The sequence below is a fragment of the Rhododendron vialii genome, chromosome 7a (genome assembly GCF_030253575.1).
Source record: "Rhododendron vialii isolate Sample 1 chromosome 7a, ASM3025357v1".
NCBI lineage: Eukaryota > Viridiplantae > Streptophyta > Magnoliopsida > Ericales > Ericaceae > Rhododendron > Rhododendron vialii.
In genome coordinates, this window is record NC_080563.1 from 36,838,784 (window position 1) to 36,862,670 (window position 23,887).

General features: G+C 40.7%; 1 non-coding gene across 1 annotated transcript; it reads right to left on the reverse strand.

Moving 5' to 3' along the window:
• Nucleotides 1–23,142: 23,142 nt before the first annotated feature.
• TRNAS-GCU (transfer RNA serine (anticodon GCU)) lies at nt 23,143–23,224 on the reverse strand. Its single transcript has one exon. It is a non-coding gene; the product is annotated as a tRNA-Ser (tRNA).
• Between the last annotated feature and the right edge of the window lie 663 nt (nt 23,225–23,887).

Genomic DNA, 23,887 nt, shown 5'->3' on the forward strand with positions numbered 1-23,887 from the left:
AACCGTAACTAGTGTTAGTCAATTTTACTCTATCAGCAATCAACGCATCTAGAAAACAATCACCCATTAGTTTTAAATAACTAGACGCTTCCTTTGGCTTTCTTGTTTCTTTGGTTAAAACAATCACCCATTAGTTTTAAAAATATATATTGCTGCTTATTATAAATTTTAACACAAAACTTTTAGAATTATATCTTTATCACCATTTTTTTTTTTGGGCCTTTTGCTTTGGACTTCCACTTAAATTGGGCCTTAAGTGTGATTAAAACTTTTACTAATCAAAAAGAAGGGAAAATGACGGCCCAGGACGTGTTTTGATAATTAATACCCATCAATGACATGTTGAGAATAATTGTTAATGCAGAAAATGTCCTTAGCAGGTATTAATTATCAAAATACGTCATTAGCTGTCATTTTCCCCAAAAAGAAAGGAAGAAATTGTTGCCGCTGCCGGGAGTCCAAACCCAGATGTAGATAATCTGCCCATGTGTTTGTGCTACAACGGCTTTTGTTTATGTATTTTCCGGGGAAAAGTAATGAACCCAAAACATCCAAATTTAAGAGACTTATCAAAGGGCAACTAGGTCCAACAAAAACAAAGAAATTTGACAAACAAATAAAACTACCAAAATATGCCTTGAAATCTTGATTATTTCGTGATTATTTACCTACTTAGGCCCGTTCCTTTAAGGAAAATCAAATAAGTATTTATTTTTTGAATTGAAGTCACGCCCGGTCCCGTCTCAAAGGTAAGTTGGCCCTGCATTTAATTAGACTATGAGTGGTCGTGCCTAAAGGCACGAAGTAACATGTTCTGAACAGAGTTTAAATTAATTCTCCTTCTCTACTGTTGGTCGCGCCGCCTAACCAAGCTGATGTCTCTTAGAAGAATTATTTTTGAATATGCCTAAACATAATTCATCTAATCAGCTACATTAAATAATAAACACATTAATCCAATGCCACATCAAAAAATGTTTACAATAACACATTTTCTATCAGATGAGCTCTAATTTTTGATGATTTTTTGTTCTTATCAACCCTCTCTAAACGAATGAAATCAACTTAAATGAGAAAGAAAAAGGGGGGGGGGGGGGGGGGGGGGGGGGGTGTTTCTTATCAACCCTCTCTAAACGAATGAAATCAACTTAAAAGAGAGAAAAAAAGGGAGGGGGGATTGTTTCTTATCAAACGAATGAAATCAACTTAAAAGAGAAAGAAAAAACCGGGGGGGGGGGGGGGGGGGGGGGGGGAAAGGGAAATCAATTGCAAAAGAAAGGTGTATAGATTACTCTATAGCATGTCAATACACAAGCAAGTCAATACATAACTTAAAAGATTACAAAACGTCTCCCTAAGTAGATTTATATATAAGGAAACATTTACTAATCAAATGACTAGGATCAATATGTAAATGCAATCTGATGGTAGCAGAGGACGTTGAGTTTGTATGTGTAGATAAAAATTGCTCTGTTTTATAATATGGATGGTATTCAATTTTTAGCCACCGAGTCAAAATTAATTGAATAGGCAAAAGATACATAGGACTATAAAACCACGTCATTAGCCGTCATTTTCCCCAAAAAGAAAGGAGGAAATTGTTGCCGCTGCTGGGAGTCCAACCCGGATGTAGATAATCTGCCCATGTGTTTGTGCTACAACGGCTTTTGTTTATGTATTTTCCGGGGAAAAGTAATGAACCCAAAACATCCAAATTTAAGAGACTTATCAAAGGGCAACCAGGTCCAACAAAAACAAAGAAATTTGACGAACTAATAAAACTACCAAAATATGCCTTGAAACCTTGATTATTTCGTGATTATTTACCTACTTAGGCCCGTTCCTTTAAGGAAAATCAAATAAGTACTTATTTTTTGAATTGAAGTCGCGCCCGGTCCCGTCTCAAAGGTAAGTTGGCCCTGCATTTAATTAGACTGTGAGTGGTCGTGCCTAAAGGCACGAAGTAACATGTTCTGAACAGAGTTTAAATTAATTCTCCTTCTCTACAGTTGGTCGCGCCGCCAAACCAAGCTGATGTCTCCTAGAAGAATTATTTTTGAATATGCTTAAACATAATTCATCTAATCAGCTACATTAAATAATAAACACATTAATTCAATGCCACATCAAAAAATGTTTACAATAACACATTTTCTATCAGATGAGCTCTAATTTTTGATGATTTTTTGTTCTTATCAACCCTCTTTAAACGAATGAAATCAACTTAAAAGAGAAAAAAAAACAAAGGGGGAGGGGGGGGGGGGGGGGGGGGGGGGGGGGGGGGGGGTGGGAATCAGTTGCAAAAGAAATGTGTATATATTACTCTATAGCATGTCAATACACAAGCAAGTCAATACATAACTTAAAAGATTACAAAACGTCTCCCTAAGTAGATTTATATATAAGGAAACATTTACTAATCAAATGGCTAGGATCAATATGTAAATGCAATCTGATGGTTGCACAGGACGTTGAGTTTGTATGTGTAGATAAAAATTGCTCTGTTTATAAATATGAATGGTATTCAATTTTTAGCCACCGATTCAAAATTAATTGAATAGGCAAAAGATACATAGGACTATCAAACCCAAGTGATCATAACTTTGATTGAAAGAAAACTCAGCAAATTAAAAAGGGGAGTGACAAAATTACTCCCCTTTTTGTTAATGTCACTCCCTTTTGTATCTATATAAGATGATTTGTTTTGTGAGAGAATGAGAGTGGCATTAACAAAAAGGGGAGTGACATATAGCAAAATATTATGGGATGTAGGCTGTAGGAAATTATAGACTTCATTAAACCACAACGAAAAATGTTCACATTCATAAACTCCAAGGAGTTGGAGCGGTGGTCAAGGTCCACGACTTAGGAGTTCACTCCTTTCTAAAATCTTGGATTCGAAACATTCAACTCTTTTTAGGGACCCTAAGATAAATCGACGTGCGTGCAAACTGGCTCGATTACCTAATTATGAACAAAAAAGAAAGGACGTTCCTACTCATTTTTTTTCGTAAACCTTACAAGTTTGTTTTTCTTTTTGTTTTTTGCCTTAGGTCTGAAAGTAGGAAAAGGTAAACAAGAAGGAAGAATGTAAAAAAAAAAAAAAGGAAATTGCCGCTGCCGGGAGTTGAACCCGGTTGGGTTCTGCAAGCCATTTGTTTGTGCTACAGCGGCTGATGTTGCCATAAGGTCTGAAGAATAATATATATAGTGAAAAGCGGGAAGTTACAAAGCTAATAACACAAATTTTATTTGCAGCCTAGACCCACTATTGGTCATAAATTACGATTATTTTACTCTTTAATGTTCATGAACAAGTTTGAGCTCGACTCGAATTTAAGGTGTTCATTGGGCTTAAGCTCAAACTTGCTAAAAACCTAACAAACAAGCCTTAACATGCTAAAATTTGACTAGACTTGGCTAGAGCCGCCTTTAAATTTTTCGGGGTCTAATGTCAACCTTCTTGAATGAGGCCCATTATATGTAAGTCACAAAATAGTTCTTCAACAAATAAAAAATTAGAAGTTACTTTTAAAAACTACTATTACAAGTATTCAACATCATAATAACCAAAAAAACTAGATAATCACTTCATTAATTCGAAATTTATTACTTAAACTTCACTCTTCTTGTACTTTTGAGGCAAAAGTAGTATTTAAGCTCTAGTAATCAATTTTAGCCACCTCATATTTTTAAATGGATAGCATGCTAATTCATTATACCTTGCGATACAGTTGACCGAATGTGAGATTTGATCAATTCTCACTTCCAAAAGCATCTTTTATCGAAAGCAACTGTAACTGGTGTAGTCAATTTTACTCTATTAGCAATCAACGCATCTAGAAAACAATCACCCATTATTTTTAAATAACTGGACACTTCCTTTGGCTTTCTTGTTTCTTTGGTTAAAACATCTTTCATAAACAGGGGTTTGATTTTTTAAACAATTTATGCCAAATATGCTACTGCTTATTATAAAGTTTAACACACAACTTTTAGAATTATATCTTTATTCTTTATCACTATTTTTTTTTTTTGGGCCTTTTGCTTTGGACTTCCACTTAAATTGGGCCTCTCTTAAGTTAGATTAAATATTTTCATAATATACAATAGGAAAAAATTCAAAATACCGCCCAACATTTACACCAAAATTCAATTAGACTTCCAACCTTTTAAAAATTTCAATTTTACTCCCAACGTTATCTTTCGTTTATCAAATTGCCCCCTTCTGTCCGAATAACTAATAGATTCTGTTAAAGGCTCCGTTAAATATCGTCCCGATCGAATTTTGATGATCCGAGCCACTTAATGTGTTCAAAACGTGATTTTAAGGGTACATCAAGAAATCGGCAAAAAAAATGACCGGGAAGGGCTTCATTTGAACAGTTTTTTATTGAATAAAAAACTGTTCAAATGAAGCCCTTCCCGGTCATTTTTTTTTGTAGATTTTTCGCGGGTACCCTTAAAATCACGTTCTAATTACATTGAGCGGCTCGGATCATCGAAATTCGATCGAAAAGGAGGAGGTGTAGACCAAAGCAAAATCCGGATGTTCTGACTTGAACAAAATCCGGATCGATCCGCACCTCCCTTTTCCCAATCTAATTTCAATGATCCGAACCGTTTAATGTGTTTAAAACGTGATTTTAAGGTTACCCGCGAGAAATCAGAAAAAAAATGAACGGGAAGGGCTTCATCTGAACAGTTTTTTATTGAATTCAATAAAAAACTGTTCAGATGAAGCCCTTCCCGTTCATTTTTTTTCTGATTTCTCGCGGGTAACCTTAAAATTCGATCGGGACGGTATTTAACGGAGCTTTTAACGAAATCCGTTAGTCATTTGGACGCAAGGAGACGTTTTGATTAACGGAAGATAACGTTGGGAGTAAAATTGAAGTTTTTGAAAGGTTGGGAGTCTAATTGAATTTTGGTGTAAAGGTTGGGGGGTATTTTGAAATTTTCCCTATAGAATATATATATTATACTTCTTCTTGGGACCAAGAAAATAAATTTTTTGAATCCGAGTATATATTCAAGAGACAAATTGAGGTTTTCTTGAAAATTTTCCCTGAATGGAGCCAATTGTCACAATCACTGTCTCCACGTCGGAGCCTCCTTTCCACAATACAAATTTTACCTGTACATCGAGCATAAATTACGGTATTTTTTTTCTCGTTACGGTTCATAAACAAGTCGAGCTTAACTCAAATTTAGGGCAACTTGACTTGACCTTGGATCATTAAATATTTGTTGCGCTAGCCTAAGCTCGAGCTCAAACTTGCTAAAAAAAAAACAAACAAACCTGAACATATTGAATTTCAACTGGACTCGTTTGCAGCCTTACCTAACGCCTTGCTTGAGTACTGTAAGTAAATTGAAAACGCTAACATCAAAGAGGAGGTCACTAGTGGTAGCTTAGTGCTCACGGCTCACTGCCACAGGGTGTCGGTGGTCAGGAGGTCACGGATCCGAGTCGTGCTAACGAGGCCCTCTCAAACTTGGTTCTCCTGCAAAACACATCTATACGTCGTTCACTAGCCTTTGGTGGGGCAATAGTTGCTATGGCTCTTTGGTTTCTTTCAGGGCCTGCCACGGGTTTTGAGTCTGTTGAGTTGGGAAAAAAAACATCAAAGAGGAGACTGTCCTTTTCCATGGGTGGAGGAAAGCATTTTCCTCCTCCTGATGGCAAATAAAGCTATATATCATTGCTTCAAAATTGCATGAAAAAATGTGTTAAAAGATCACAGAAAAAAGAATTTTGCTGCTACCGGGAGTTGAACCCGGATTCAGAAATCAGCCCATGTAAGTTTGTGCTACAGCGGCTTTCGTCAAGACAGTTTCCGGAAAAACAAAATTAAAGAACGAAAAACATCCAAAGCTAAAGGTTTATCAAACGGCAACCAGGTCAAACTAAAACGAAGAAATTTGGTTCTGTCCTTATTCAAATATTTTTGGCGATTGTTAGTTTTATGTCAAATTTTTATCTGATATGAGGGAGTAAAGAGGAGAGGAATCGAAAAAGTAAAAAAAATTGACTTTTACATAAGTATTTTGCGAAATATCGAAAAGAAAAGCTCAAAAAATCAACCCATGCCGAAGCTCTTCACTTGGTATGGGTTGATTTCGGATTAGGCCGAGCTTTATCCGAGGGCCTTCTTTTGAATCCGCTACGGATTCATCCGAGCCCCACGTAGGATGACAGCTGTCGAGCATTTGAACAGGCGTGTCAGTCGAAAGGACGCCTTGGCAGATGAGGAGACGGCTGGCGTGGAAAGGCTTTCAGTCACCACGTGTCATGTAGTGGTTGGCGAGGGGTTCGACTGTGAAATGATGGGCGGGAAATTCGAAACGCCCACTCCATCTATAAATAACAACGGAGGAGGAAAGAGAAAGCTCTTCTGCGTTTTCTCTCTCTAGCACTTTGAGCTTCTCTCTCTACAACCCCGTTTCAGAGCTTGATTCAGATCCAGATCTTCACTTTGAAGCCTCATTTCATCAGAAATCTTCAGGTATGTCATTGATTTTTATCGCTTTACCTTTTCCCTTGCTTTTTACTCGCATTTTCTGGGTTTTTTTTGGAGGGGATTTTGGGATTTTTCTGTCTTGAGTCAATAGTGAAAACCTGGGGGTGAACAGTGATGTTCATCCCTAGACTCAAACTGTTCTTCCGAGCCCCAGTAGAACGGTCGGGGATCTCCGAACGACTTCTCCCGATGTGGTAAGTCACCGAACACGATCACTATTTGATTGTTAGGCCGAGTGTAGAGAAATGTCTCAGATGTGCCGAGCCCATTCTAGGATAGCTATGACTCGTGAGCCGATAAGATAAACCGATCTTCCAAATTGTTTTCTTTGCCGACGCAGATTTCAACTGCTTAATACCCCTTTGTTCTTCTCCTAGGTCTGGCTCACGAGGTCATCGACGTGTCTTCAGACTCGGATTGCTCGAAAACTGAATCCGATCGTCAGTTCATCAGCGAACTTCTCGAGCTCCGTAGGTTGAGGAGCGGCCGAGCGATCGAATCTTTTTCAACGAGGATGTCGGCGACTTCTCCTGTGACTGACGACTCTAACGCCGAGCGCGATTTTGAGTACGCTGCAGATGGCTTCCTTACGGAGCGCGAGATAAGTTTTTCTCCTTAGACCCAGTCCGAGACCGAGCCACAAGTGGGGCAAGAGGCCAAATCAAGGCTTTCATCAGGAGCCGAAGCTTCGACATCGGCCCCGAGCGATGCCGACCTTTTCGATAAAGGCTTGCTATGCCCTTAAGCTCACTATTTCAGTGGCAGTCCCGGGGAGTACGCAGCATTCCGAACGAAGTACAATATTCCCGACGATGTTCTGATTCATAGAGTCAAAAGCACTGAAATTAGAGACCATAGGGATCACCGTCCCGAGCATATAACCGTGCCCCTAATGGCCATTTGCGAGGCTGGGCTTCGGTTTCCAATTCACCCTTTCCTTAGGGAGATTCTTTGGAAGTTCAGCCTGGCCCCCCATCAGCTTGCGATAAACAGTTACCGAATAATCATGTCGGTGATTGCTTTGATCGAGAACCAGAACCTCGATTTTACCCCAACCGACCTATTTTTTACATACACCATGTCCAGACATGGCAAATCCGGTCGTCGGTATTTGACGACACGCCCCAAAAAGGAACCTCTGATTGATGGGCTTTCGGATACTAACAAATGGGCTGATTTTTACCTTGAGGTGCATGGAAACTTTGAGTTCGGCGACGGTGTCTGTCGATATTCTATTCCAAAAGTGGTTGATACAAGAGGTGATAAGGCCAAACATGCTTAATCTGTTATCCCGTTCTATTTTTGTTTTCTTTGCTGCTGAGGGCATTTTCTGATTGTTGATTTTCTTATGCAGAGCTCGGCCCAATTTCCAAGGTGCTTAACACCAATTCTCGAGAAAAAGCCTGCGACACGCTTCTCGCCCAAGCTTGCCGACACGCTCCAACCCTTCTTGAATACAGACCCTCATATAAGGGTGTGCTGAGGAGGAAGGAGAAGAACAAAGAAGCCGAACCCGGAAAGAAGAAAGTAGGTGCCTCCAAGACTACCGGAGCTTCTAAAAAGGGGGGTGCTTCAAACGTCGAAGGCGTTCGGCAGTAGCGGCAACAAGGAGTACGGTTGCCGAAGATTGGATTTACCGCCGAGGAGTGGCTCACTCCGTTTTTATCCGACGATTTAACCGACCCCGTTGTCGAAGACATGTCGAGGAGAAACATCCCTAGGCCCGTCATCCCAACAAAGTCGGCTAACCCGGGTCGTAGCCGAGGCTCTGTGGACCAACAGCTCCAGCAAAAAGAAAAGAGACAGAAGACATCTGAGGATGTCCCACCGCCGAACCTTTCTCAATCAGCTCCTTCAGTCGTTGCCCGAGCCTCTCCGCCCAAGGAACAAAGGAATCTTCCCGAACCTCACATCGACCTTACCGACCCTGCGACCGAGGCTGTCGTTCGTCGTCAATTCAGCCCTTCTTACACTATGTCTGACGGCAGAGTCCTGCAGCTGAGTGATTTCGTTAAGGAAGAACCGAATCTTGCAGTGACACTCCTAAGGGGTCTAGCTCTTCCGAGAGACTATGATCAGGTGCCAACCGATCTAATCCCTAGGCTCGGAGAAATGTGCTCCCATCTGGTGCAGGTATTACTTCTTCTTCTTTTTTTATTCATGGTCATCTAGCCTTAGAATTTTCTTGAGGAAATCTTAACTTTTGTTTTTGCTAGGCCGGGTAAGCTGCCTTGAAGGCCTATGATAAGGCTACCAAAGTCTCTGCAGAGCGTGAACGATACAGATCTGACCGAGATTCCTACCGAACCAAATGGAGGATCTCAGATCAACAGGCAAAGGATGCAGAGGCTGAGGTGGATAAGCTGAGGAAGGAGCTTTCTGATGTTAAGGCTGCTGCCGAGGCCGATGTAAAAAGAATGAGGGGAGAAGAAGAAGAAAAACTCAGGGTTGCTGACGCCAAAGGTTACGAAGCTGGAATCAACCGAGCCGCTTTGGAGTATACCCAGATAGCTCATAAGATGGTGAATGGCGAGCTTGAGGTTCGGCTTCCCGATTTCTTTAAGCTGGGATACACTGCTGGCGCCGAGGCAATGGCTGCGGTTATGGCAATTCAGGCCGATTATGGATTTCTGAAGCAGCTTCCCAAGCCGATCGTGCCTGATTTAGAGCTTCCTTATACCGAAGAGGAGTGCCAACCATTGCCTCCCGAGGATGATGATGTAGAGATGGCCGATGGTGATCATCAGGGAAAAAATGCTGATCAACCATCCGAGCTTCAAGAGAAGAATGCCGAAGGTGGGGATGCTCAAATCGACTAGGATGGACACGTTCCAATCAGAAGCCGCTTAATGAATATCTTTTGAGAGTTAGAAGAAATTTTCTCAAGTCTTTTTTCTTTCTGAATATTTTGAACTTTGTTTTTGGACTGGATGGCTCCGAACATTTGGAATTTGCCATGCCAGATGTAATAGTTTGAAGGGGGACGGCATCGAACGGTTTACCAAGCTGAGCCCTCTTGGTAGGAGTTTCTGAATTTCCAGTTTATGTTTCAATGACTTAGAAAAAATTCTCAAATTTGTTACTATACTGAATATTTCTCTATGCCTTAGAAATATTTTCTGAGTTTTGGCCGAAGGTCAAGCAACCTTGGCTTGTTTCCAAGGTTTTGATAATTACTCATGATAGCCCCTACATTGGTGTAAGGCTCGGCTCAAAATGCCAGTCTTATGCCAAGGTAATATGTGGAGTAATTGTTTGATGTGGCTATTTAGTTCAAGTTAAATTATGAACGTAGCCGAGCTAAAAACAAACTTTTAAGTTCATTGATTATTTTGTGGTTGGACGTAAAGTTTGTCCGAGCCACGACATGTTTTGCTGCTGACTGATCTGAACGTAATCTTGAAAGCTAGAAAGCCGAGCTTTAAATATCGGAGTTTGAATAATGCAATCGAATATAGAGAACATTGATGCTTCATAAATAGGAGGAACTTCTCATTAAATAAAAAGTGGACCAAAACAGGTACAACATTTTGGTAAGAGTCGAGTAACAAAGTTGGAAGAGGACATGATAGAATGAGACTGAGGAGAAACTTCAAATGTAAGCCTTTCTGAGGTTTAGAGCGTTCTAGGGGTTCTCAATTTCCCTTCCTTCTTTGTCTTCTAACTTGTATGAGCCATTGCCGACCTCCCTTATCACTCTGTAGGGTCCTTCCCAATTTGGTTTGAATTTAGTCTTCTGGTTGGCTCGGACAACTTTCCGCCAGACCCAGTTGTCGGTTCTGAACTTCTTCAGCCTTACATTCCTATTGTAGCCCCGAGCGATTTCCTGCTGGTAGTTAGCTAATTTGAGCTGGGCATCGTCTCGCTTTTCTTCGGCCAAAATAAGCTCAGTTGCCACTGCATCATTGTTGGTTTGTGGATCAAAAGTTTCAGTGCACAGGGTTGGGAACCTGGATTCAAGCGGGATGACAGCCTCCATGCCGAAGGCCATTGCAAAGGGAGTCTGGCCAGTGGAGCATCTTGGAGTGGATCGGTAGGCCCAGAGGACCCGAGGCAGTTCTTCGGCCCATTTTCCTCATTTAGAGTCTAGCTGACGTTTGATGCCAGCGCAGACAGTCTTGTTTGTTGCTTCGGCCTGGCCGTTGCCCTGGGGGTAGGATGGGGTTGAATTGAAAAATATGATCCCGAACTTAGCGCAAAGTCCTGTTAACTCTTTGCCGACGAATTGGGAGCCATTATCCGAAACAATCGCATAAGGCACGCCGAACCTTGTGACGATGTTCCTCCAAACAAATCTCCGAACGTCTGCTTCAGTTGTTGTGACTAGTGGCTCGGCTTCCACCCCCTTTGAAAAATAATCCGTTACAGTTATCAAAAACTTGAAGCCCCCAGGGGCAGTTGAAAGTTTGCCAACTATATCCAAGCCCCACTGGGTAAAGGGCCAAGGGCTGGTGATTGGTTTGAGAGATTGAGCGGGCTGCTTTGGTATAGGAGAAAAAAGTTGGCAAGGTTTGCACTTTTGTACTACTTCTTCACAATCCTTCTTCATTCCTTTCCAGAAGTATATCCTCGACTGAGAGCTCTTTGACACAGGGAACGCCCGCCGAAGTGACAACCGCAACTTCCAGAGTGAAGTTCGGTCAAAATAATTGGGACCTCAGTTGGATGAACAACTCGAAGATATGGCCCTGTGAAGCTTTTCCTGTAAAGTTGGCCGTGCTCAGAGATCCAATAATGGGCTGCTTTGCTACGTACACGGTGGGCCTCCTTCTTGTCGGAGGGTAGCGTATCATTCTTGAGGAAAGAAACGATCTCATCCATCCAACTAGGGCCGAGGGATATGCTGAGAACTTCTTCCGAGATTTCGAAGCTTGGCTGGTGGATCTTGCCGAGGCTGATGTGTCAGTATTCGGATGCTTTGCTTGCCGAGGCCAAACTTGCAAGAGCATCGGCATGAGCGTTGTTCTCTCTGTTGATCTGTTCAATGTGGAATCCCTTGAACCCTCGGATTAGCTGAAGAGCCGTAGCCTGATACTTTATCATCCTCGGGTCCCGAGCTTTATAATCACCTTTTATTTGGTTGACGATCAGCTGAGAGTCACAGAAAACTTGTAGGTCTTCAACTTGTAAACTTGTCACGGCTCGGAGCCCAGCTAACAGAGCTTCATATTCAGCTTCGTTGTTTGTGGCTGAGTTGATTGTGATAGCACTTTCATGAAGGATTCCACAAGGGTTTACAAGGACAACCCCTGCACCCGTCCCGTTGCTGTTTGATGCCCCATCAACGTGCAACTTCCAAACGTCTCCACTAAATAAGTTCCACGTTTTTCGAGCCTCTTGTTGTTCTAGCATTCCATAGTTAGGCTTCACCAATGCTTCTTCGTTCGGGCTTCCAGGGGTGAATTCTGCAATGAAATCTGCTAATACTTGGGCCTTGATTGCTGTTCGAGGCTCAAAATGGATATCAAAATTTGCTAATTCGACCGCCCAATTGAGATACTCTGCTTGATAGGTCGGCCTTCCTCAAGAGATTTTTAAGTGGAAACTCCGTGAGAACTATGATGGGGTGCTCCTGAAAATAAGGAAGCAATTTCCGAGCTGCTGTAACCAATGCTAGAAGAAGCTTTTCCAGCGGCAGATATCTGGTTTGTGCTGGGAGCAAGGTTCGGCTAGTAAAGTAAATTGGTTTGTCTTCAAGGCCTTCCCATCTGATAAGTGCCGAGCTCACAGCATGTGGAAAGACAGCTAAGTAGAGATGGAGAGTTTCAAAGGCCTTTGGTTTGACGAGAAGCGGGGCCGAACAAAGATAAGATTTCAGCTCTATTAGGGCTACTTCACAATCTTCCGTCCACTTAAAACTTCGGCGGCTCTGCTTTTTAAGAGTTTGGAAGAAGACGTGGCATTTATCTGATGAGCGGCTAATAAACCTATTGAGGGCCGCTGCCATCCCTGTTAGCTTCTGAATTTCCCGAGGAGTTGATGGTGGTTTTAATTGCTGAATAGCTGAGATCTGGTTCGGATCTGCTTCGATACCGCGCAGAGTGACAAGATAACCGAGGAACTTCCCGGAGCTAACTCCGAATGCGCATTTGTCGGCATTTAGCCGTAGCTTGTACTTCTTCAGAATTGCAAAGACTTCGGCAATGTGAGAGAGGTGGTTCTCGGCTTTGAGACTTTTGACTACCATATCGTCAATATAGGCTTCCATGATCTCCCCGATGAGCATTCCGAACAACAGGTATACCATTCTTTGAAATGTGGCCCCCGCGTTCTTGAGTCCGAACGGCATAACCAAGTAGCAAAAGAGGCCCCTGGGGGTGATGAATGCCGTCTTCTCCATGTCGTCGGGGTCCATGGCTATTTGGTGGTAACCTCTGTAGGCATCCAAAAAACTGAGCCGAGCATGACCCGTTGTTGCATCTACTAATTGATCAATCTTTGGGAGAGGTAAACAGTCCTTTGGGCAAGCATCATTCAAGTTGGTGTAGTCCACGCAGACTCTCCATTTTCCGTTCTTCTTCTTTACCACCACAGGGTTTGCAAGCCAAGTGGGGTATTGCACTTCTTTGATGGCACCTGCCTCGAGGAGTTTGTCCACTTCTTCGTTTACAGCTTCGGCATGAATGGTAGCCGAACGTCGAGGCTTTTGAATCACCGGTTTTGCTGATTTTGAAACATTGAGTGACTGCTGGATGAGCTCTGGGTCGATGCCTGGCATATCGTACGGTGTCCAAGCAAAGACTTCAATGTTGTTCTTCAGGAATTGAAACGTTTCCTCACTCTCGGCTTTGGGCAAATCGGCTCCGAGCATGAAATATCGTGAAGCGTCCTCGTTGAGTGGGAATTTGATAAGATCTTCAATGGATTTTTCTTCAGGAAGAGATCCGACGTCCTCGAGAACTGGCTTGTCAGGGACTTCAACCCAATGTACTCGTTTGGAGATTGATGTCTTTCCAATAGCCGAGACGTAACATTGTCTGGCCTGTAATTGGTCTCCGAACAGATCTTCTTGTTTGCCGTGAACGCCGATGTACCTGACCACCTGGTGGTAGGTTGAGGCGACGGCCTTAATTGAATGGAGCCAATTTCGGCCAAGGATTGCGTTGTATGGGCTCGGGGCGTCCACGACGACGAACTCCAGATTAGAAGCAACCGAACCGGTAACAACAGGGAGGGTAATCCTTCCGAGAGGCCAAACGGGAGTTCCACTAAATCCAATTAAGGGAACTTCTGCTGGGAGTAGGCATGACTCTGGGATTCCGAGCTCCGTGAAGAGAGATAAGTACATCACTTCAGCCGAGCTTCCTTGGTCCACAAGCACCCTTTTGACTGAGTGGGTTGAGATTTGCTCCGTGACCACCAATGCGTCGCTGTGGGGTGTTTGGATTCGTTGGAGATCTTGCTCGGTGAAAGTAATTGACCAGGGAGGCTCAAGTGTCTTCATCCGTTTAGAAGCACGATTGATGGAAAAAATTTGGGTTGCATTATGAGCTTTGCCGAGCTCTAGACGAAGCTGTTTTGCTGCCTCCTTTGTTGTTGATCCATGAATAACGTTGATCACTCCAACAGGTCGGGGAATGGGATTTTGTCCACCAGCATTCGGCTGTCTCCTCGGCGTTTTCGTCCAGTCAATATGATTATCAAGAAGTCTTTGTGCCGCCAAATTTTCCAAAAGTGCTTTATAGGGAGCGCAAGCCGTGGTGTAATGCCCAAGCTCATTATGGTACGAGCATCTCTTTCGACTGTTGTTATTGCCTTTTTCTGTGTTCAACTTGGGAGGGTTCGGCCAGACAAAGAACGGTTCCCTCTCTAACGTACGGAGGAGGAAATAAATTGGCTCTTTAAAAACGGTGGTTTCAGCTATATAGTCATGAGCTTTTGGACCTTTCTTGTCTGCCATTTTGATTGTGTTGAACTGCTTCTTCGGCTGGACTGCGACCACAGGCTTTGGGGGTGTAATTTGGGGCGAGGGGATATGAAGGCTTTGAGGTGCGGTTGAGTTTTGTCCTCCTTGGAGTTCTCGTTCGGCGAGGAACTCTTCGTAGGAACAAAACTGTTCAACCGTCCTCATTAGCTCGTTCATTCCATGAGGCGCCCGTATTGCCAGCTCATCTAAGATCTTGCTTCCAGTTTCCAACCCATTTTTGAAGTTCCTTGCGGCCCAGTATTGATCAACACCGGGTATTTCATTAAACAATTGCCAGTAACGCTCGGCGTACTTCCGAAGTGTTTCGCCAGGCCTCTTCCTCATCTGTGCCAGGGCATCTTCTTCCTTGGCTTGCTTGTTGCTAGTGATGAACCGATAGTTAAAAGCCATTTCGAGCTCTTTAAAACTATGGATCGATCCTGCCTCTAATTGGTTAAACCAAAGCAGGCCGAGGCGCCCAAGACTCGAGGGGAAAGCTTTGCACATGATGGTGTTGTCATCGGTGACGCATGAGATGGTGCTTCTGTAACTGATGAGATGGGTGTATGCCTCGGTTGTGCTGGGGTCAAACTTCTGGAATTTCGGGAGATGGAGCCCTGGCTTCGGCAAGGTTGCTTGGATTTTAGTCGAGAAGAGAGACTCTGTCAGCTTTTTCAATTGATACTCGTGAGTTGGCCGAGGGGGAAGTCCCTCTCGAGCGTTCCGAGATCTCTTCGATGCTCGGTATTCTTGTTCCCTTTGTTTTCTTTCCTCCTCATCTTGCTGACGTTGAGATCCCCTCTCTCTCTTCTCTATTGGGACCCTTCCGAGCGTTCTGTAATCCTTTTCTGGAAGATTTTCGGTATGATAGACCCTTCGTTGGCTTGGACGATCGTCCTGCCGAACGACCACACTTACGCTCTTTTCACGGTGAAGTTTTCGAGCACTTCCCGAGTTTGTTGCTCGCCGATCGTAGGCTTTTTCCCGAGGGACTTCATCATGTTCGATTTGGTGGCTCTGAGGACCTTTCCCGTTTCTTCGCGGCGTTCAGCCTCTTCGCCATTCGGATTCATACGGGACAAGAGCCTGATCATTTTCTTGAAATTCTACGGTATTGTAACTTTGGGAGCCCTGGGAATATTCGTCTCCAACCGACGAACTTGAGAAAACAGTGTGTGGGCTGCCTTCTCGTCGCGATTCTTTTCCTCTAAGTCCCGCACCATTACCGAGACGTTGATGAACCGGGGAGAGTTGCTGCCTAAGGCGAGCGCTGTCCCCGGCTCGGTGCTCTGTTTAATAGTGGGTCCAAACGATCATGAACCGAGATTCTATGCGGCCGTTCGTCACCAGCCAAAGGAGGAAGAGGTGGAAGGTGTCCTCTCCGACGACATCCCTTAGAGCCGGAGTGGGACGCTGCTGGACATTCGTTAGCCTTAATTTTTGCGATCTCCATTTTGAGAATGGCGACATCAGCGTTGGTCTGTTCTTGCTGCTGTTCTAGCATCTGAACGTATGCTAGAGCGTCTTCACTTAATCCTACTAGTCGTTAGATTGAGATGCTCATGCCTGGAGGAGTAAATCCAGGAGGGTGAGATGGGGAGGCAGCGTTGATACCGGTTTCAGAGGTGATGTGCAAAGAGGAACTGAGGGGTTGAAAAAGAGGAGGTGGAGGTGCTCCGCCCATTTTTTTTGGAGGAGACTGGTGGAGATCTGGAGGAGTGAAGTTTTTAGGGACAGAAGATGTGGTCGAGGTGGAGGAGCCGCCGTGGATCTGAGAAACAATGTTTCACGTCGGGTTCACCAAATTGTGGGGGCTCCGTTCCGAGTGGTTTGTATTTTCTGAATGGAGAACCTCCGGTGTGGTCTTTAGTCGTGCTTCGTTTTGCAGGACAGAGCAGGAAGCCAGGAGCTAACCTCGAGCCCACATTCAGAAAATACAAACCACTCGGAACGGAGCCCCCACACGTTACGTTACATCCGTTCCTGAGTTTGTCGGGTGTAGGATGGCTTCTTGTAAAATCTCAGAAGTTAGGCCCCATTCCGCTAAAGGAAATAAATATTTATTTTTTGAATTAAAGGTGATGTATTGTGAGAGAATGACATGTCTCGTAAGTCAGAATATAAGTTCTTAAAAAATAAAAACCTTAGCAAAACGGAACTTAAGATTTTAAAAAAAAAGGCCGCTGCCGGGGGTTGAACCCGGATAAGAAAAATCAGCCCATCTGTTTGTGCTACAGCGGCTGCAGTTAACGTATAGTCTGAAGAATAATAATATAATGTGAAAAACGGGAAGTTAGAAAGCTAATAACTCAAACTTTATTTGCAGCCTAGACCCATACATCAAGCATAAATTACGGTTTTTTTTTTTTTAACTCTTTAAGGTTTTTGAACAAGTTTGAGCTCAACTCAAATCTAAGGTATTTATTGAGCTTAAGTTTGACCTTGACCTTGCTAAAATACCTAACAAACAAGCCTTAACGTGCTAAAATTTGACTAGACTTGGGTAGAGCCGGATTTGAGTTTTTCGAGGCTCGATATCATCGTTTTAAGGCCCATTATATACAAGTCACAAAAAAAGTTCTTAAGCAAATAAAAAATTAGATACTTTCAAAAATTATTACAAGTATTCAACACAATAAAACGAAAAGCTACTCTTCTCGTACTTTCGAGGCAAAAGTAGTATTGAAGCTCTAGTAATCAATTTTAGCCACCACATATTCTAAAATAGAGAGCATGACAATCCATTACACCTTGCGATATAGCTGACCGAATGTAAGATTTGATCAATTCTGACTTCCAAAAACATCTTTTACCGGAGGCAACCGTAACTGGTGTTAGTCAATTTTACTCTATCAGCAATCAACGCATCTAGAAAACAATCACCCATTAGTTTTAAATAACTGGACACTTCCTTTGGCTTTCTTGTTTCTTTGGTTAAAACAATCACCCATTAGTTTTAAAAATATATATTGCTGCTTATTATAAATTTTAACACAAAACTTTTAGAATTATATCTTTATCACCATTTTTTTTTTGGGCCTTTTGCTTTGGACTTCCTCTTAAATTGGGCCTTAAGTTTGATTAAAACTTTTACTAATCAAAAAGAAGGGAAAATGACGGCTCAGGACGTGTTTTGATAATTAATACCCATCAAGGACATGTTGAGAATAATTGTTAATGCTGAAAATGTCCTTAGCGGGTATTAATTATCAAAACACGTCATTAGCCGTCATTTTCCCCAAAAAGAAGGGAGGAAATTGTTGCCGTTGCCGGGAGTCCAACCCGGATGTAGATAATCTGCCCATGTGTTTGTGCTACAACGGCTTTTGTTTATGTATTTTCCGGGGAAAAGTAATGAACCCAAAACATCCAAATTTAAGAGACTTATCAAAGGGCAACCAAATCCAACAAAAACAAAGAAATTTGACAAACGAATAAAACTACCAAAATATGCCTTGAAATATTGATTATTTCGTGATTATTTACCTACTTTGGCCCCGTTCCAGAACACCTTCTTAAAAAATAAGTACTTATTTCACATTTTCAAACTCAAAAATAATGTAAATGAAAAATAATTTTTCAAATTTTTTTGCATCGTATTAAAGATCTCAATGAGATCTATCAAACAAGATCCCTATTGCATATTTTTAGATTTCAATAAGCCTATAATTTTTGAGTTTGAAATTGCCTTCTTAAAAAATAAGGACTTAAAACCCGTTCTGGAACGGGGCTAGGCCCGTTCCTTTAAGGAAAATCAAATAAGTACTTATTTTTTGAATTGAAGTCGCGCCCGGTCCCGTCTCAAAGGTATGTTGGCGCTGCATTTAATTAGACTGTGAGTGGTCGTGCCTAAAGGCACGAAGTAACATGTTCTAAACAGAGTTTAAATTAATTCTCCTTCTCTACTGTTGGTCGCGCCGCCCAACCAAGCTGATGTCTCCTAGAAGAATTATTTTTGAATATGCTTAAACATAATTCATCTAATCAGCTACATTAAATAATAAACACATTAATCCAATGCCACATCAAAAAATGTTTACAATAACACATTTTCTATCAGATGAGCTCTAATTTTTGATGATTTTTTGTTCTTATCAACCCTCTCTAAACGAATGAAATCAACTTAAAAGAGAAAGCAAAAAGGGGGGGGATCAATTGCAAAAGAAAGGTGTATATATTACTCTATAGCATGTCAATACATAACTTAAAAGATTACAAAACGTCTCCCTAAGTAGATTTATATATAAGGAAACATTTACTAATCAAATGGCTAGGATCAATATGTAAATGCAATCTGATGGTTGCACAGGACGTTGAGTTTGTATGTGTAGATAAAAATTGCTCTGTTTTATAATATGGATGGTATTCAATTTTTAGCCACCGAGTCAAAATTAATTGAATAGGCAATAGATACATAGGACTATCAAACCCAAGTGATCATAACTTTGATTGAAAGAAAACTCAGCAAATTAAAAAGGGGAGTGACAAAATCACTCCCCTTTTTGTTAATGTCACGCCCTTTTGTGTCTATATAAGATGATTTGTTTTGTGAGAGAATGAGAGTGGCATTAACAAAAAAGGGAGTGACATATGACAAAATATTATGGGATGTAGCCTGTAGGAAATTATAGACTTCATTAAACCACAACGAAAAATGTTCACATTCATAAACTCCAAGTTGGAGCGGTGGTCAAGGTCCACGACTTAGGAGTTCACTCCTTTCTAAAATCTTGGATTCGAAACATTCAACTCTTTTCAGGGACCCTAAGATAAGTCGACGTGCGTGCAAATTGGCTCGATTACCTAATTATGAACAAAAAAGAAAGGACGTTCCTACTCATTTTTTTTCGTAAACCTTACAAGTTTGTTTTTCTTTTTGTTTTTTGCCTTAGGTCTGAACAGTCCCATTTATTGGATCAAGAACTCAGGAGACAAGAACATGAAGAAAAAGAAAATAGGAAAAGGCAAACAAGAAGGAAGAATTAAAAATAAAAATAAAAAAAGAATTTGCCGCTGCCGGGAGTTGATGGGTTCTGCAAGCCATTTGTTTGTGCTACAGCGGCTGATGTTGCCATAAGGTCCGAAGAATAATATATATAGTGAAAAGCGGGAAGTTACAAAGCTAATAACACAAATTTTATTTGCAGCCTAGACCCACTATTGGTCATAAATTACGATTGTTTTACTCTTTAAGGTTCATGAACAAATTTGAGCTCGACTCGAATTTAAGGTGTTCATTGGGCTTAAGCTCAAACTTGCTAAAAACCTAACAAACAAGCCTTAACATGCTAAAATTTGACTAGACTTGGCTAAAGCCGCCTTTAAATTTTTCGGGGTCTAATGTCAACGTTCTTGAATGAGGCCCATTATATGTAAGTCACCAAATAGTTCTTCAACAAATAAAAAATTAGAAGTTACTTTTAAAAACTACTATTACAAGTATTCAACATCATAATAACCAAAAAAACTAGATAATCACTTCATTAATTCAAAATTTATTACTTAAACTTCACTCTTCTTGTACTTTTGAGGCAAAAGTAGTATTTAAGCTCTAGTAATCAATTTTAGCCACCACATATTTTTAAATGGATAGCATGCTAATTCATTATACCTTGCGATACAGTTGACCGAATGTGAGATTTGATCAATTCTCACTTCCAAAAGCATCTTTTATCGAAAGCAACTGTAACTGGTGTAGTCAATTTTACTCTATTAGCAATCAACGCATCTAGAAAACAATCACCCATTATTTTTAAATAACTGGACACTTCCTTTGGCTTTCTTGTTTCTTTGGTTAAAACATCCTTCATAAACAGGGGTTTGATTTTTTTAACAATTTATGCCAAATATGCTACTCCTTATTATAAATTTTAACACACAACTTTTAGAATTATATCTTTATTCTTTATCGCTATTTTTTTTTTTGGGCCTTTTGCTTTGGACTTCCACTTAAATTGGGCCTTACTCTTAAGTTAGATTAAATATTTTCCTAATATACAATAGGAAAAAATTCAAATACGCCCAACCTTTACACCAAAATTCAATTAGACTTCCAACCTTTTAAAAATTTCAATTTTACTCCCAACGTTATCTTCTGTTTATCAAATTGCCCCCTTCCGTCCGAATAACTAATAGATTCCATTAAAGGCTCCGTTAAATATCGTCCCGATCGAATTTTGATGATCCGAGCCACTTAATGTGTTCAAAACGTGATTTTAAGGGTATCACGAAGAAATCAGCAAAAAAAATGACCGGGAAGGGCTTCATCTGAATAGTTTTTTATTGAATAAAACTGTTCAGATGAAGCCCTTCCTGGTCATTTTTTTTGTAGATTTTTCGCGGGTACCCTTAAAATCACATTTTAATCACATTGAGCAGCTCGGATCATCGAAATTCTATCGAAAAAGAGGAGGTGCAGACCAAAGCAAAATCCGGACGTTCGGACTTGAACAAAATCCGGATCGATCCACACCTCCCCTTTCCCAATTGAATTTCAATGATCCGAACCGTTCAATGTGTTTAAAAAGTGATTTTAAGGTTACCCGTGAAAAATCAGCAAAAAAAATGAACGGGAAGGGCTTCATCTGAACAGTTTTTATTGAACTATTCAATAAAAAAAATTGTTCAGATGAAGCCCTTCCCGTTCATTTTTTTTCTGATTTCTGATGGATAACCTTAAAATCACATTTTGAACATATTGAGCGGCTTGGATCGTCAAAATTCGATTGGGACGGTATTTAACAGAGCTTTTAACGAAATCCGTTGGTCATTTGGACGGAATGGGACGTTTTGATTAACGGAAGATAACGTTGGGAGTAAAATTGAAGTTTTTGAAAGGTTGGGAGTCTAATTGAATTTTGGTGTAAAGGTTGGAGGGTATTTTGAAATTTTCCCTATAGAATATATATATACACTTCTTGGGACCAAGAAAATAAATTTTTTGAATCCGAGTATATATTCAAGAGACAAATTGAGGTTTGCTTGAAAATTTTCCCTGAATAGAGCCAATTGTCACAATCACTGTCTCCACGTCGGAGCCTCCTTTCCACAATACAAATTTTACCTGTACATCGAGCATAAATTGCGGTATTTTTTTTTTCGTTACGGTTCATGAACAAGTCGAGCTCAACTCAAATTTAGGGCAACTTGACTTGACCTTGGATCATTAAATATTTGTTGCGCTAGCCTGAGCTCGAGCTCAAACTTGCTAAAAACAAAACAAACAAACCTGAACATGTTGAATTTCAACTAGACTCGTTTGCAGCCTTACCTAACGTCTTGCTTGAGTACTGTAAGTAAATTGAAAACACTAACATCAAAGAGGAGGTCACTGGTGGTAGCTTAGTGCTCATGGCTCACTGCCACAGGGTGTCGGTGGTCAGGAGGTCACGGATCCGAATCGTGCTAACGAGGCCCTCTCAAACTTGGTTCTCCTGCAAAACACATCTATACGTCGTTCACTAGCCTTTGGTGGGGCAATAGTTGCTATGGCTCTTTGGTTTCTTTCGGGGCCTGCCACGGGTTTTGAGTCTATTGAGTTGGGAAAAAAAACATCAAAGAGGAGACTGTCCTTTTCCATGGGTGGAGGAAAGCATTTTCCTCCTCCTGATGGCAAATAAAGCTATATATCATTGCTTCAAAATTGCATGAAAAAATGCGTTAAAAGATCACAGAAAAAAGAATTTGCCGCTGCCGGGAGTTGAACCCGGATTCGGAAATCAGCCCGTGTAAATTTGTGCTACAGCGGCTTTCGTCAAGACAGTTTCCGGAAAAACAAAATTAAAGAACGAAAAACATCCAAAGCTAAAGGTTTATCAAACGGCAACCAGGTCAAACTAAAACGAAGAAATTTGGTTCTGTCCTTATTCAAATATTTTTGGCGATTGTTAGTTTTATGTCAAATTTTTATCTAATATGAGGGAGTAAAGAGGAGAGGAATCGAAAAAGTAAAAAAAAATTGACTTTTACATAAGTATTTTGCGAAATATAAAAAAAAAAAAGCTCAAAAAGTCAATTCAAGAAAAAGTTCTTGAATTGACTTTTTGAGCTTTTCTTTGGATATTTCACAAAATACTTATGTAAAAGTCAAAAAATTTGACGTAAAACTAACAAACGCAAAAAAAAATTGAATAAAAACAAAACCAAAAAATTATTCTGCATAAGTTATTAACAGTGTAAACACCCTCTTATTTTACGTTAGTAAAATTTATTTTGGTAGAGAGAGAATGGGAAAAAGAGGAACAAGTTGAGCTACTGTAAAATTTTACGTTTGCGCAATATATAAGGGCACGCATTTAGCTACTGTATAATCTGAGGTTAATTTATTGAGTCACGTAATAAGGTTAAGGATCAGCAAGTTAGCTGACATGGGTCATTTTGTTGTTTTTGGATTTTCTTTCAAGTTCAGTTGATATAAGATTATACAAACCTAGCCAAACTCCATCTTATAAAAGAGATAAAAAAAAAAAAAAAAAAAGCAAAAACATACAAGATATGGATTTCCATGTGGCGGTAGTGATTTTCACACTCTTCTCTTTTATAATCACTTTTTTTTTTCTTTTCGTGATGTGAATTTACAATGTTATTTTTTCAAGTGTGAAAAAGTATACAAATTAAAGTTAATTTTGTCAATTCATATTACAAGAGGACAAAAAGAGAGTGAATAATAGGGGTGTGAAAATCAATTACCAAAAGACAGCGGTAAAAAAGTATCGTCGCCTGAGAGATTCGAACTCTCGCGGGGAAACCCCATGTACTTAGCAGGCACACGCCTTAACCACTCGGCCAAAGCGACATTTGCTGACCGAGCACTGGTTAGTTTATATTTATTGAATAACTTTAGCTTCTATTTCCTTTTCCGAACTTGAAATTTGGAAGGAAAATGAGAAGAAAAGTTTGGAACAATTTACCAATTCAACATGAAGAAATTTTTTTTTATGTCATGCAATGCGAGATTTACGTTTGAGCAATTATAATAACAGGAGAATGCATCAATCATGTGAGAGTCGTATCCAAAATGATTTTTTATCTAAAATTGACTCAAATTTGGGGGGCGGGGGGGTTGGGGGTGAATGGGTAAAGATTGGAGATGCTCTTAGCGTCAAAATAATTAAGCATCCTCATATCGCGCAGTTCAAATAAATTCTAAGCTTAATCATCCAATTATATTTTAATAATGGTTGAATTGAACCATTAGGATTTTCACGTCTCACTAATTCCATCATTATCACCAAAATCGAATATCATCGGATATCGACTACTGCCTGATCGGACTACATTTGATGCATCCGGAGGCATTTAAAGTATTAAATTGTAGTATCCGACCCCCACCTGAGGTTTTTTTCCTCGATCGACACCGTCCATCTTTTACATATTAGTATGAAGTACATCATTCTTACCAAGAACGAAGTTAATCGGGTATCAGTACATACTTGATCGGACAAAAAAATTTATTTTA